Below are 13,833 nucleotides of genomic sequence, written 5' to 3'. Positions count from 1 at the left end.
ACTGTTCTCTATCAAGAAACTGATTGATATCAAAATATCCAAAGCTGCTTTAAACATCCTCTGAGACTAGTGTGATTAAAGTTTATTAAAAAGTGTTTGGCACAGAATCTTCTCAAAGATAAATTTCCTTCTGTATACGCATATATATAATACTTATATATTAATGATATTCACAGCTTGGACCTTCACAATACATCTATTTAACCTCCTCATTCAAGTAAACCAGATCGTTAGTTTCCCCAAGCAAAAGAATGAATGTGATTATACTATTTCTACAACTATAATACAGAATCGAAGGGTTCAAAACTTGTTTCACAAATGCACACACTGAGAAGAATAATGACAGAGGCACATCTCCAAACATTCAGCAACTATGGCAAAGCCCACCTCATACACGTGGTAACCACACATCCCTGTGTGAGATATTTTTTTTAAAATTTTTTTTTCAACGTTTTATTTTTATTTTTGGGACAGAGAGAGACAGAGCATGAACGGGGAAGGGGCAGAGAGAGAGGGAGACACAGAATCGGAAACAGGCTCCAGGCTCTGAGCCATCAGCCCAGAGCCCGACGCGGGGCTCGAACCCACGGACCGCGAGATCATGACCTGGGTGAAGTCGGCGCTTAACCGACTGCGCCACCCAGGCGCCCCCCTGTGTGAGATATTTTAAGCGGAATGAAACCTTTAAAATTATTTGTAGCGAGTAGTTTGTATACAACAAACCTCTCTGGGTTTTTTACCCCAAAGCATCTGAGTGCTCCCACTCCAGTACAAAAGACACAGACAGACACCTTTCAGTTTTATGCTCCTTTAGAGGCGCCTCGGACGGTTAAGTGTCCGACTTCGGCTCAGGTCATAATCTCACCGTTTGTGGGTTCCAGCCCTGCATCGGACTCTGTGCTGACAGCTCAGAACCTGGAGCCTGCTTTAGAGTCTGTGTCTCCCTCTCTCTCTGCCCCTCCCCTACTCACGCTCTCTCTCTCAAAAATAAACATTAAAAATTTTTAAAAAGAAAAGAAAAAGAACTTGGGGACACCTAGGTGGCTTAGTCAGTTAGGCGTTTGACTCGATTTCGGCTCAGGTCATGATCTCATGGTTCTTGAGATCAAGCCCCTCCTCTCTTGGGACTCTCCCTCTTTCCCTGTCTCTCTGTCCCTCCCCCTACCGCCCTTCCCCTGTTCACGCACTCTCTCTCTCAAAGTAAATAAATAAACTTAAAAAAATTTTTTTAAAGAAAAAGAACTTGGTAATAAGGAGGTGGGTGGGGGATGGGCTAGATTGGTGACTGACACTAAGGAGGGTACTTGTGCTGAGCACTGGGTGTTGTATGTAAGTGATGAATCACTGGGTTCTACTCCAGAAACCAACATTACACCACATGTTAACTAACTAGAATTTAAATAAAATTTTGATAAAGAAAGAAAGAGAGAGAAAGGAAGGGAGGAAGGGAGGAAGGGAGGGAAAGAGGGAGGGAGGGGAGGGGAGGGGAGGAGAAAGAAAGAACTTGGTGATAACAGCAAATTTACCTCTTAATGCAAGAGTGAAAAAAAAAAAACAACACATGCTCAAGATCAGAATTAAGCCCTAAGAGGTGAAATCTATAAATCTCTGCCAAGCCTCTCAGTTATCACGGCAGGCCCGAGAGCCTCAGAAGTTCACTCTAAATGCTTTATTACAATGAAACTGACACACCTTCACTGAAAATGTCCTTGAGCCAGAGTGAGGTAATTCATAAAAATATTTTTTATGACTGGCCAGAAATTAATAAAACTTGAAATACATCATCGCTCACTGTTTAGACTTCATCCTGAGATTTTAACAGGAGAGGTGAGGTTCTCTAAGAGAGAGGCCCAGGCGTGAAACTTTTCTGTACATCCTACAGACCCCAACCCTGCGCTCCCCTCCGTATTTGCAGGATGGGGATGCCTCGTCACCACAGAATAAAATCCCAGGAGGCCCCACATGGCCTGGGGCCCCTCTGACCTCATCTCCTGTCACACCTTCCCTTCTTTGGCCGCCTCCACAAGCCCCCCGCCCCACCTCCCTGGCTCTTTCCGTTCCGCCAACACGTCAAGCAGATTTCCATCTGCCCCTCCATTGTCGCTGGCAGACTGATCATCAGTCAAGCGGACGTGAAACAAGATGTTTGACAGGCAGGCACTCAAGACACCGGTGGGAGGGGCGCTAGCTTCGGGGCCCAAAGCGAAGAATGTGCCCTGCTTTGCATAAGCCCTGCGGAAAGAGTATTAGGCACACAAAGTAACGAACCCACCTGTTGGGCCCAAAGGGAGCTCAAACGTGATGCTCCGATGCAACATCCTGGACCCTGGCACTGATTTCTCTCTTCCGTTGTGTTTAAGAGAAAAGAACGTAGCCACTGCCAACCAAACCAGTTGCAACTAGGCCACCTGGCCCCTAAATTGTTGGGAGGTGTGTGTATTGGGGGCTGGGAAGGAAATTTTGGTCACGAAAACCTGACCGAAGGGAAGGGAGGGGAGGGGAGGAAAGAGAAGGAAACGAAAGGAAAGGAAAGAAAACCCACTGTCTAAGGGTGCCTGGGTGGCTCAGTCCGTTAAGCGTCCGACTTTGGCTCAGCTCATGATCTCACGGTTCGTGGGTTTGAGCCCCGTGTCGGGCTTTGCGCTGACAGCTCAGGGCCTGGAGCCTGCTTTGGAATCTGTGTCTCCCTCTCTCTCTGCCCCTCCCCCATTCACACTCAGTCCTCTCTCTCTCTCTCAAAAGTAAATTAACATTAAAAACAATGTTTTTTAAAGAAAACCCACTGTCTGGACCCAGATCCTAGCTCTTTTGCTTAGGAACTAGGTGTCCTTGGAGAAGTACTTGCCTTTCTGTCCCTCACTTCTTTCATTTGTAAAATGGGTAAAATAATGATACCTAAAGAGGATAATTATCTTAAAGATTAGTTAATAAAATGCTAAGTGAAATAAGACAGAAAAAGCAAAATACTATAGGATTTCACTTACATGTGGAACCTAAACAACAAAACAAACAAACAAACAAAAAGCAGAAGGGGGTCCATGAATACAGAGAACAAATAATGGTTGCCAGAGGGGAGGGGGTGGGGGATGAGCAAAAGGGATGGAGGGGAGAGAGAGACACAGGCTTGCAGGCGAGGAATGAGTAAATCGCGGGGATGAAAAGTACGTCACAGGGAATACAGCCAATGGTATGGTGAGTGTTGTGTGGTGAGAGATCATAGCTACGTTTGTGATGCGCATAGCAAAGCGTATAGACTTGTCAAATCACCATGTTGTACACTCGAGACTAATGTAACATTGCGTGTTGACTATACTTCAATTAAAAAAAAAGATTAGTTAATAAAAATAAAGTACTGGGGCGCCTGGGTGGCTCAGTCAGTTAAGCGTTCAACTTCAGCTCAGGTCATGATCTCACAGTCCGTGAGTTCGAGTCCCGCATCGGGCTCTGTGCGGACAGCTCAGAGCCTGGAGCCTGCTTCGGAATCTGTGTCTCCCTCTCTCTCTGCCCCTCCCCTGCTCATGCTCTGTCTCTCTCTGTCTCAAAAATAAATAAAAACATTAAAAAAAAATAAAAATAAAGTACTTAGAAAATAATAAATGATCAATAGATGTCAATTATTATCCCATTTCTCCTCATCACCCTTTATCCTATCTCCTGCATAACTTTTACAGCACTTGCAACAATCTGAAATTCTTTTTTCTTTGTTTAATTTTTGAAATACTTGTTGCCTCACGAGAATGGAACCTCCACTTCAGCTCCCAGAACAAATCCTACAACACAGCAGGCTTCCGGTCATTGAATGAATCAGTATCTCTCATTCAGAAAGCTTCCTAACCCTCATTAATCAATCCCAATCCTCCTTCTAGGAATGTTATTCGAAGTTGACTTAAATAAATCAACCTTTGGAGGAGCATATACAAATTGTTTTGGAGAGTATATTTTTCTGCTTTGGTTGGGTTTTTCCATTTCTTTGGTTTTGTTTCTAAATAAACTCTACCCCCAACGTGGGGCTCAAACTCACGACTGCAAGATCAGAAGTCGCATGCTCTACCAATTGAGCCAGCCAGATACCCAGAAGACACTTTTTTTAAATACAATTTATTGTCAAGTTGGCTAACATACAGTGAATACAGCGTGCTCTTGGCTTCAGGAGTAAATTCCCATGATTCATCGCTTACATACAACACCTGGTGTTCACCCCAACAAGTGCTCTCACTGCCCTTCACCCATTTTCTCCTCCCCGCCCCCATCAACCCTCAGTTTGTTCTCTGTATTTAAGAGTCTCTTACGGGTTTGCCTCCCTCTCTGAAACTGTTTTTTCCCCTTCCCTTCTCCCACGGTCTTCTGTTAAGTTTCTCAAATTCCACACATGAGTGAAAGCATCTGATATCTGTCTTTCTCTGACTGACTTATTTCACTTAGCATAATACCCTCCAGTTCCATCCATGTTGTTGCAAATGGCAGGATTTCATTCTTTCTCATTGCCAAGTAGTATTCCATTGGATATATAAACGATATCTTTATCCATGCATCAGTTCATGGGCATTTGAGCTCTCTCCATAATTGGACTATTGTTGATAGTGCTGCTATAAACATTGGGGTACAAGTGCCCGTATGCATCAGCACTCCTGTATCCTTTGGATAAATTCCTAGTAGTGCTATTGCTGGGTCATAGGGTAATTATATTTTTAATTTTTTGAGGAACCTGCACACAGTTTTCCAGAGCAGCTGCACCAGTTTGTATTCCCACCAACAGTGTAAGAGGGTTCCCATTTTGTCCCAAGAGAAGGCATTAAAAAAAAAAAAAAATTATGTCTTAAAATTTTACTCCTGGGAGAAACCACTTTAAGAAAGTAACTCCTTTTGGGAAAACCAATAAAGATACTGAAATAGAATAAAATCTCAATGCCCATTAAGTTCTAAACCATTTTATAATTAAAATATAAGTTCTGGGGCGCCTGGGTGGCTCGGTCAGTTAAGCATCCTACTTTGGCTCAGGTCATGATCTCACAGTTCATGAGTTCCAAGCCCCGCGTCAGGCTCTGTGCTGACAGCTCAGAGCCTGAAGCCTGCTTCAGATTCTGTGTCTCCCCCTCTCTCTGCCCCTCCCATGCTCATGCTCTGTCTCTGTCTCTCAATAAATAAACGCTAAAAAAATAAAAAACAAATAAAATATAAGTTCTGATTTAAAGTCTAAAAAGTGTATTTGGTGCTAAGCATTTGAATACAGAAGGATAAACTGGGGAAACAGGAAGAACCACTGGCAGGGACAGAGAACTGCCCATGCCCCCTGAGATATGAAGTCAGGAGACCCTGTGGTGTGGACTGCTGGATCATGGCGGGTGGGAAAACCCCATGAGCCCCAGGAGAAGGAGTGTGTGGGCTCCACACAAGTCCTACAGGGTAAGAGCCAAGGCTGGAAGACCCTCCAGACACAGCCCAGCTAAAATGGTATCTTCCTTAAGGAAACGACCGTTGGCCATGGATGTGCCTTCGAGACTGAACGCTCTGTTGCAGCTCCCATCACCTCTGCCCACAATTGTGTTTGTGGACTCAAGTGGGGCTCCTGTGTCTAATCCCCTCCCCCATTCCCACTGGCCCCAGAATTCTCCTTATACCAAAAACCAAATCACGTCCCCCCCTCCCTGCTCAAAAATCACCAGCGGCTTCTAAGTCTTCAGATCTCGGCCTAGTGTCCTTTTGCATTGTCGGAACACAACCCTCTCCCCACCCACCCAAACCAGCCAGTTTCCAAATGTGTCATGAGCTCCCCAACCCGGTGACTTTGCTCTTGTCTGGGTGGGAAAGCTGTCCTGTTCTGAACAAGCCCCTTGAGGCCCACATCTGCACAAGGTCTAGCTGGGGGGGAGGGGGGGAGGGGGAGGGGGGGTCCCATCTCTGGGAAACCTCTCCACCAGCTCACCAGGCAGAAGGCACTCCTTGCTCCTTTCAAAGAAGCACCTCCCGGTTTTGTGGGAGTCTCCCCCAAAATGACAGCATGCCTCACCAGTCTTTACAATCTCAGGAGAAACGCGGAGACTGGAACTAGTACGCACTCAATGAACGTGTATGGGATTTAACTTACTCAAAATATACAGCACCATTTTGAAACGTTCCTAGTTTCCTGAACACACATATCCCTTTTAAGGGTCCTGGAAATCCAAAGTCTGAACTTTTTTCTACATGCCCAGAGTAGGTAATTTCTAAGGAATGGATTTGAGTATTCCCAATCAAAACTCTTCCTTTGAGTTCCTTAGTTCCCTGCTTCTTGTTGACTCCACAGTCATCTCCTCATTGTCCGATTCGCCCCTGAAATTTACATACTTTTGGAATTACAGGCAGAAGAAATCTGGAATTGCCTGCACCTTCAATAAAGCACATGGCAGCCTGCCACAGACACTGAGCTTCCCACAGAGAATTCTCACAGTAGATATACTCTCTCCAACTACTCTGCATTTTACTATCATTACTGAAACACAATTGGAATTCTAGTAGAAAGTATGAACCCCCAAAGTAGTTCAAAAGAAAGCTACCGCTTGGATCCCAGCAGGCATCACTCCCGCTCCCTTACCTGCTGCTTCTGTTCCAGGAGGCAGTCTCTTTACTTCCCATCCTGGTACAGAGTTAAGGGCTGAGCTGAGCAAAGCAACAGCTCCACCCACCAGTTACCAGTCAGCTCGAGACAGCTCCAGCTACCCAGCCAGACCAGGGCAACTGTCGGTCAAACTACAGCAATTTGGAACCTTTCAAATTGCCAAAATAGCTCTCTTTGGTTAATATGACAGATCGTCAATTCCAATAAGTTTACAAATTCCGCTGAAATGAAAAAAAAAAATGAACGGAAATATTTACAAATCAAATGAAATTGATACCATATCTGGGATTTCAAAATGGGGGTGGGGAGGGCAAGGGTAGAGATGAAATAAGATTGGCCACGTGCAGATAAATTTCAAAGCTGGATAACAGGTACACGGGGATTCAATATAAGGTTTTTGAAATATGCTACTTCTGCATGTTTGAGATTTTCAAAAATGAAAAGTAAAAAATAAGAATAAAGTCAAGTTCAAAAGAAAATTATTAAAGTGCTATAATCTATACAGGATATGAAAAATAACCACATATATCCCCGCTTCCTGATGTGCTGCAGTCCTACATACAAGAGCAGATCAAGTCTCAGAGGCATTAATCTTGGCCCCTTTACTAAGGCAGCTTAATTACAGGTAGTCCATTGAGGTTTTCGCTAAAGTAAAAAAAAAAAAAAAATTAAAAAAAATTAAAGGACCTTTTGAAATTTAGCACAGGTTACAAAACACACAAGATGCAAACCTTCCTGGTTTTTTGTCCACTCGATTCAAAGGAATCTTTGTAAAGATTTCTGCAGTGCGAAAACAGACAAAATACAAGTAAATGAAGAATGCTATAAATTTGCCCTACGCATACAGGAAGACACGCTAGTGGGTATAAGCTTATCCTTCAGAGGAAGGCGACATAGCAACTGGGTAACGAAAAGGGCGGCTTTACAGTCTTTTAGCGTTTGAACTTTTGACCTCCTCCCAAAAATGTCATGAAAGAATTTCTAAACCGTGGTACTAGAAAGAATGCCTTCTTTCTTTAAATCGTTTCATAAAACACTACTATTTACTATACACGTTTTTAACCACTGGGCCCAAGGTACAAAACTAAGAAGTATATTCTAAAAAGAGATGCAATCTGGGTTAAGAATACAGGAGTGCAATTTAAAAACCAATTAAAAAAAAAACAAACAAGCAGCAGGTCAAGCAACACTGGAAGGGCGCAGCGAATGTCACCTATCGGCCTCTCTTCCCTGGCACCACTATCTTCTTTTGTTGAGGATCAGAGTTTCCCGTTTTCCTCGTGTCCCTTTCCTCCCTTCAAACACACAAAATGACTTCGGAAAGATGTACGGGAGGCAAGATATTTAAAACGAAATCCACAGCTCTGTCTTGCACACAAACCTCGGCGCTTGGACCCCACCCTGCACCAGAACTGCGGGACGGGTCCCCGAGGCGAAAGCAGCCAGGAGCCGCGCGGACACGCAGAGTGGTCGCGGGCGGAAAGGACGTCGGGGGACGGAGGCCGGGGGTGGGGGGGACAACAGCGCACCTGAACCGCCCGCCGCCGCCTCCCGCCGTAGAGCCCGTGGCTACCCGATGCTACCTGAATCCTCTCTCGACTTCTCTCCCTCGATAGCACGCGTCCCCGGCCCGATCCCGGCAGCGCGGAGAAGGTGAGCCAGGCGGATCCGCGAGCGGCCGCCGACCGCCGAGCCTCCCGCGCCGAGCGCCGCCGCCTACCTGGCCGGCCCCAGGCACCGCCCCGCTGGAGCGCGCGGCCCGCGCCAGGGAGGCTCCGGCGGGCCGGCGGGGGGGCGTGTGGGGAAAGGTACGAATCCCCGTTTTAGGTGCCAGGAAGTTCCCCAATCCCGCGCTCGCGGAGGCCCGCCGGCCCCTCCCACGGCCGGGGCGCGGAGGCGGAGGGAGGCGCGGGGCGCCCGGGGGGAACCGGCCGTCCCCGTCGCGGTGCCGGGCGCGGGCTCTGGGCGGGACGGGGCGGGCGGCCGCCAGACTCACCGAGGCAGCGGATGTGGAAGCCCGAGGGCGGCCGCAGAGCCCGGCGCGTCCAGCCCTCGCGCAGCGCCTCCAGATGCTCCTCCTTGCCCTGGATCAGCAGGACCTGCTCGTCGATCCAGCCCAGGAAGAAGGTCTCGGCCACTGCGGCCGTGACCTTCTTGTTCCAGAAGTGCTGCATGTTCTCGGCTTTGAAGTCGGCGAAGATCTCGTAGCCGATGTGGTGCCGGGCGAGCTGGCGGGGCTGGGCCGGGGGCGCAGGCTGGGCGGCCCCGGACCTCTCCCCCGGTGGCCCCTCGGCCGGGCCCAGGACGATGGCCAGAGAGTGAGGCGCGATCTGCAGAAACTTCTCCATCTTCTGAAGCGGCGGGCGCCCGCCGCGCGGCCCCCGCTCACCGCCGCCGCCGCCTCCCGCCGCTCCCGGGAACAGCCGCCGGAACGTCGCTGTGCGACAGGCGGGGAGCGTTAGTGCCGCCCCCCACCCCGCGCCCCGGACGCCCCGGACGCCCCGGGACGCCCCGGGACGTCCCGCGCAGCCCCAGGGTCTCCGCGCCGGGAAGGAGAGGGTACGCAGAGCCCGCTCCGTCCCGAGCTCTGGCGCGCGTTACCTGCAGCTCCGGGCCACCCTCCGGGCACCGCTCATTTTCCAGCTGCTGCACCCTCGCCTCCCTCGGCGCCCGGCGGCCCCGGCAGGGGGCGGAGACGCGGGAGGAGGAGGGCAGATCTCGCCGAGTCCCGGGAGCGCTCTTGGCTGGACTCGGCCCAGAGAAATCTCCAGGAGTCTGGGGTGGAAGGTCTTAGAGGTGGCCCGGAAGGCCGGGGGGGGGGGGGTGCGTTTAGGTGGCCGGGCTCAGAGGGGGGACGGCACGCAAGACTACACTTGGAAGGCAAGGATTCCCGAGCTGTGTCGCTCCTCCCCACGCTCCACCCCTCCCCCCCCCCCCACCCCGTAACAAGTGGATTAGCTGACTGGTTGATGGGCCCTTGGAAGTGGCTTTTTTAAAAAGTTAGTCAACCACGAAAACGTGTCATCAGTCCCTCCTCCAAAACTCTTCTGGAACTCTCCTGTCATATCTCCATCAAGTACTGTGGGCCTGCTACAGAAGAAACCCAGTAATTCCCGGTGTTATCTACACAAAAATCCATCCACGAAGAGGATACAGATATTACTAGAAAAGATAACAATTATGCTTAAAAAAAGAAAAAGAAAACTTTCATTAAGGTTGTTTTTGTGTAAAATTGTGTTTTGCTTATTTTCCATTGAGAAAAAATTATATTGTCATTTTTCTAGACAGATGACTATCAGAAGAAGCATTAGGAGTTAATGCTCTGAGTGAATGATTTTCCCAGAATAAAGAATGTTTCCTAGAATATACAAAGGAATAGCATATCCAAATAGCTAACTCTTGAAAGATTGCTTGAAGCTTTGAAATAACAGGCTTTCCATCTTCTGCTACTCTTATCTAGGCTCGAAGGTCTTAGGGCCATGTTTTAGTCAAGAGTAAGACAAAAAAAGTAAGACTTTTTCCATCTGCAAAAAGAAAGCCCCTTTTCCCAAACGCAAGGTTTAGGAGTTCAGCGCTGAGATGTCTGGATAAGTTCTATGGACATACTCTTTCGACATGTAGTTCCAGGCAGGGGTAATGGTCTTCTGTGGGCAGCAGTCCCCCTTGGTAATAATAATAGAGTAAAATTAATTCAGTGCTTAGAGTATGCAAAGGTCTTCAATCCTTACAACAGCCCTTTGAGTTAGATATGACCGTCCCCATTTTATAGATGAGGAAACTAAGGCAAAAAGAATGTAAGTCATTTGTCTAGGGTTCCCCAGTCATGAAGTGGTAGAACTGGAATCGACACCTAGACAATCTGTGTCCTATGCTTTTACATGTGTTCCATTAAACTGATCAGCCACCGGCAGGTAACATTTTCCAGAAAAGTCCTTCAATGGTGCCTCTTGAATAAATGGCATTTGACATCTGTATTAGGTATCTATTGTGGCATAACAAAATACCCCCAAACTGAGTAGCTTAAAACAAGAAACACAGGGCACCTGGGTGGCTCAGTCAGTTGAGCATCCGACTCTTGATTTCGGCTCAGGTTGTGATCTCACAGTTTGTGAGACTGAGCCCGCATCCAGTTCTGTGCTGCCAGTGCAGAGCCTGCTTGGGACTCTCTCTCCCTCTCTGTCCCTTCCCCCACATGCATGTTCTCTCTCTCTCTCTCTCTCTCTCTCTCTCTCTCTCTCTCTCAAAACAAATAAACATGTTTTTAAAAATCTAAAAGAAACACTTTCTGTGGGTCAGGAATCTAGGCACAGTCCAACTGAATGCCTCTAGCTCAAGGTGTCTGATAAAGTTACAGTCAAGCCAGGGCTATAGTCTCATCTGAAGGCTCAGCTGGGTGTGGATCACTGCCAAGCTCACTCACATAGTTGCTGGCAGGGTTCAGTTCCTTGAGCATGGTTGGACTGGCCTCAGTTCCTCACTCTCTGGAGACCCACTCCAGTATCAGCATCTACATAAGGCTGCTTCCTTTAGATCACCCAAGTCTGAAATCCCAATCTGATCTCAGAGGTGACATCCCATCATGTCTGTTGCATTCTATTTGCTAGAAGTGATTCACTAAAGCCAAACTCCAACTCAAAGGCAGAGGATTACAAAAAGGTATGAAGACCAGCAGGTAGGGATCATTTGAGATCATCTTAGAGTCTGTCTACCATATTAAAATGAACCAATGAAAAGTTCCATGTTTACAACGTTTGTAATAATGTGACAAAAGAGCAACTTCTAATATAAATGCTCTCTCTCACATACAGATAGCAAGCTCTTTCCATACATACACACACACACACACACACACACACACACACACACTCACTCACAGATAGTATTGATCTTCTGAACAGGTAAAGCCCACGTGAGAGTATATACCATCAGAACTCAGTGGAATTAATATGAGGAGCTACCTAATCAATTCTTACCACTATCACCTGAATATCAACCTCATTAAGGTCATTATTGCCATTTATGATTATTCACAAAATGCCAGGCAATGTGCTAGTAACTTTTTTATATGTGGTGATATTATTGTGCTTTTTTTTCAGAAGATAGTTATAATGGCAATAATAGGTTTTAGATAAGTAATCAAACATATTTTCATTTTCAATAATCCTCAATTCCCAGTTATTCATGAACTCAATTGTTTTCGCTCCAGGACACTCTGCCAAAATCCATCCATGAATACAGCCTTCTTTTCTTCCTCACTCTTCCTCTCTCTTTGCCCCCCTCCCAAGCCCCAGTCTCTCTTCTTGTGGCCCCCAATCCCTAGCTGCTTCAGCAGCAGGGAGCTAAGACAGAGATGAAGTGAACATTCCTGCAAATGCCATTCTGAAGATGAACTAAAAACCAATCGAGGGGAAAAAGACTGAGATAGGGGAAGCAATACCCAAGTAACAACTACAAGTATAATTACAGCGTGAGATTAAGTCTTGAAAGTGTCACACAGGTGTAGTGATAGAAACAGGGAGCACTACACCAGACAGGACAGGTAGGGGAGGCCTCTCGGCAGAGGCAGGGATTACTCTGGCCCAAAAGCTGAGAAGGAGCCCGCCTTGCCAAGAGTGCCATGATCACATCTGTCATGTCTCCAGAAATGTGGTGCTGTGCCTTCTATCCCCTGCAAAGGGGCACTTGTGTATGTCATCACAAAGGAAGGTGCAGCTGTTGCTAGGCAAGCAACTGTTTCCTTCCCTAGATTCACTATTCAGGACCTTTGTATTGACCCAAATAGCATGAAGATTTCCTGGTTATTTTCCAAGGAAAGGTGCTCAACATTGATCAAATGCCTCGTTCTTACAAAATTCAATAAGGAGGAACAATGATTATTTCAGTGTTTCCAATGAGAAAAGTTCACAGATGTGAAGTCATTTGCCCAAAGTCAAACAACTAATAGCTGATGAACCCCAAATTCGAACCAGATCTATATGACTCCAGAACCCATGCTTCTTCAGCATTCACTGCAGCCTCCAAGGGAACTAAGAACCCATGAGAGAGACAGTGTTACTTCATTCAGAAGAAATTCTTGCACCAATTTACTTGAAAACACTCAAGAAAAACAATGAAGAATGCTTTGAGTACTAATCAAATAAAAACCCCAACTCCAATAACAGGGGGGGAACACTTGCCTCAGTTGTCTCCATCCTAAAGTTCGAGATCGAGTGGCATTTGGGGCAGGATGAAAGAGCCCTGTGAATGAATTCTCTGTCAGCATTTCTTCTCATTGCTTGCCATTCCTATGCGGAAAGTGGGCTTTGCTAAACGTTCTCTTGTCCAGGCTTATCAATTGCTGATTGTCCCCTGGGATTAACAGAAGCTCAGACAATCATCACTCAGGGAGGTGCATTCCAGTCTGAGGGCCTTTGCTTTGGAATTTCTGTTGGTGGCAGATAGTGTTGCCTAAAGATGGCTGCACAATAGTACCCGTGTATGTGCATTTCTGGAATATAACTTGGCCACTCCCTCATCACAAGATAGAGTCTCTCTCTCTCTCTCTCTCTCTCTCTCTCTCTCTCTCTCTCTCTACCTCCTGGACTCTGGCCAGGCCGTGATTGCTTTGACCAATAGAACAGAGCTGAACTGACGCTGTGCCACTTCTGGTCCTAGGTGTTATTGGCCTCATGGTTCTCACTCCTGCCTCTTGGAAGCCAGGCACCATGTAACAAGTGCAACTCCCCTGAGGTCATCATGTTGTGAGGACGTTCAAGCTAGCCACACGAAGAGAGTATGGAGAGAGAGAGAGAGAGAGGAGCCAACCAACTCCCTGCCATTTTTGCCAGCATAGGCACCAGACATGTGAGTAAAGGAGACATTCTATCCCCAGCAGACACCAAATCTAGAAGAACCGGGACCCCAATAGAGACATCTCTGGGTATTTAAGTCATCCCAACCGAAGCCTCCAACTTAGTGTAGCGGGCGGGGGCGGGGTGGGGGGGTGGGGACATCCCCACTGAGCCCTGCCCGATGCCTGACCCACAGAATTGTGAGCATAATAAAATGGCAGCCACTTTTCATCACCAAGTTTTGAGGTAATTGGTTACAAAGCAATAGATAATTGGGCCACTGTTGGCTCCTGCAAATGCTTTTGCATACTTCTTATGGAATTCAAATGTATAAGACTCCAGGCAGGAAATAATATTTCAATGACATCCTGAGTGTGGTATCTATGGAAAGTCAACTTGTATAAAGAA

The 13,833-nt window shown here is 47.1% G+C and overlaps 1 protein-coding gene across 1 annotated transcript in view; it reads right to left on the bottom strand.

Moving 5' to 3' along the window:
- Positions 1-8,387, bottom strand: part of STOX2 (storkhead box 2) — a 226,266-nt gene extending 217,879 nt beyond the window's left edge. The window contains exon 1 of the mRNA XM_045055208.1: positions 8,179-8,387. The gene's annotated coding sequence lies outside the window, so the exon portion shown is untranslated. The remainder of the gene's footprint in view (positions 1-8,178) is intronic.
- Between the last annotated feature and the right edge of the window lie 5,446 nt (positions 8,388-13,833).

Source organism: Felis catus, chromosome B1, assembly GCF_018350175.1.
Source record: "Felis catus isolate Fca126 chromosome B1, F.catus_Fca126_mat1.0, whole genome shotgun sequence".
Classification (NCBI taxonomy): Eukaryota; Metazoa; Chordata; class Mammalia; order Carnivora; family Felidae; genus Felis; species Felis catus.
The sequence above is the reverse complement of the archived record's forward strand: the minus strand, read 5'-3'. Positions and strand labels throughout refer to the sequence as shown.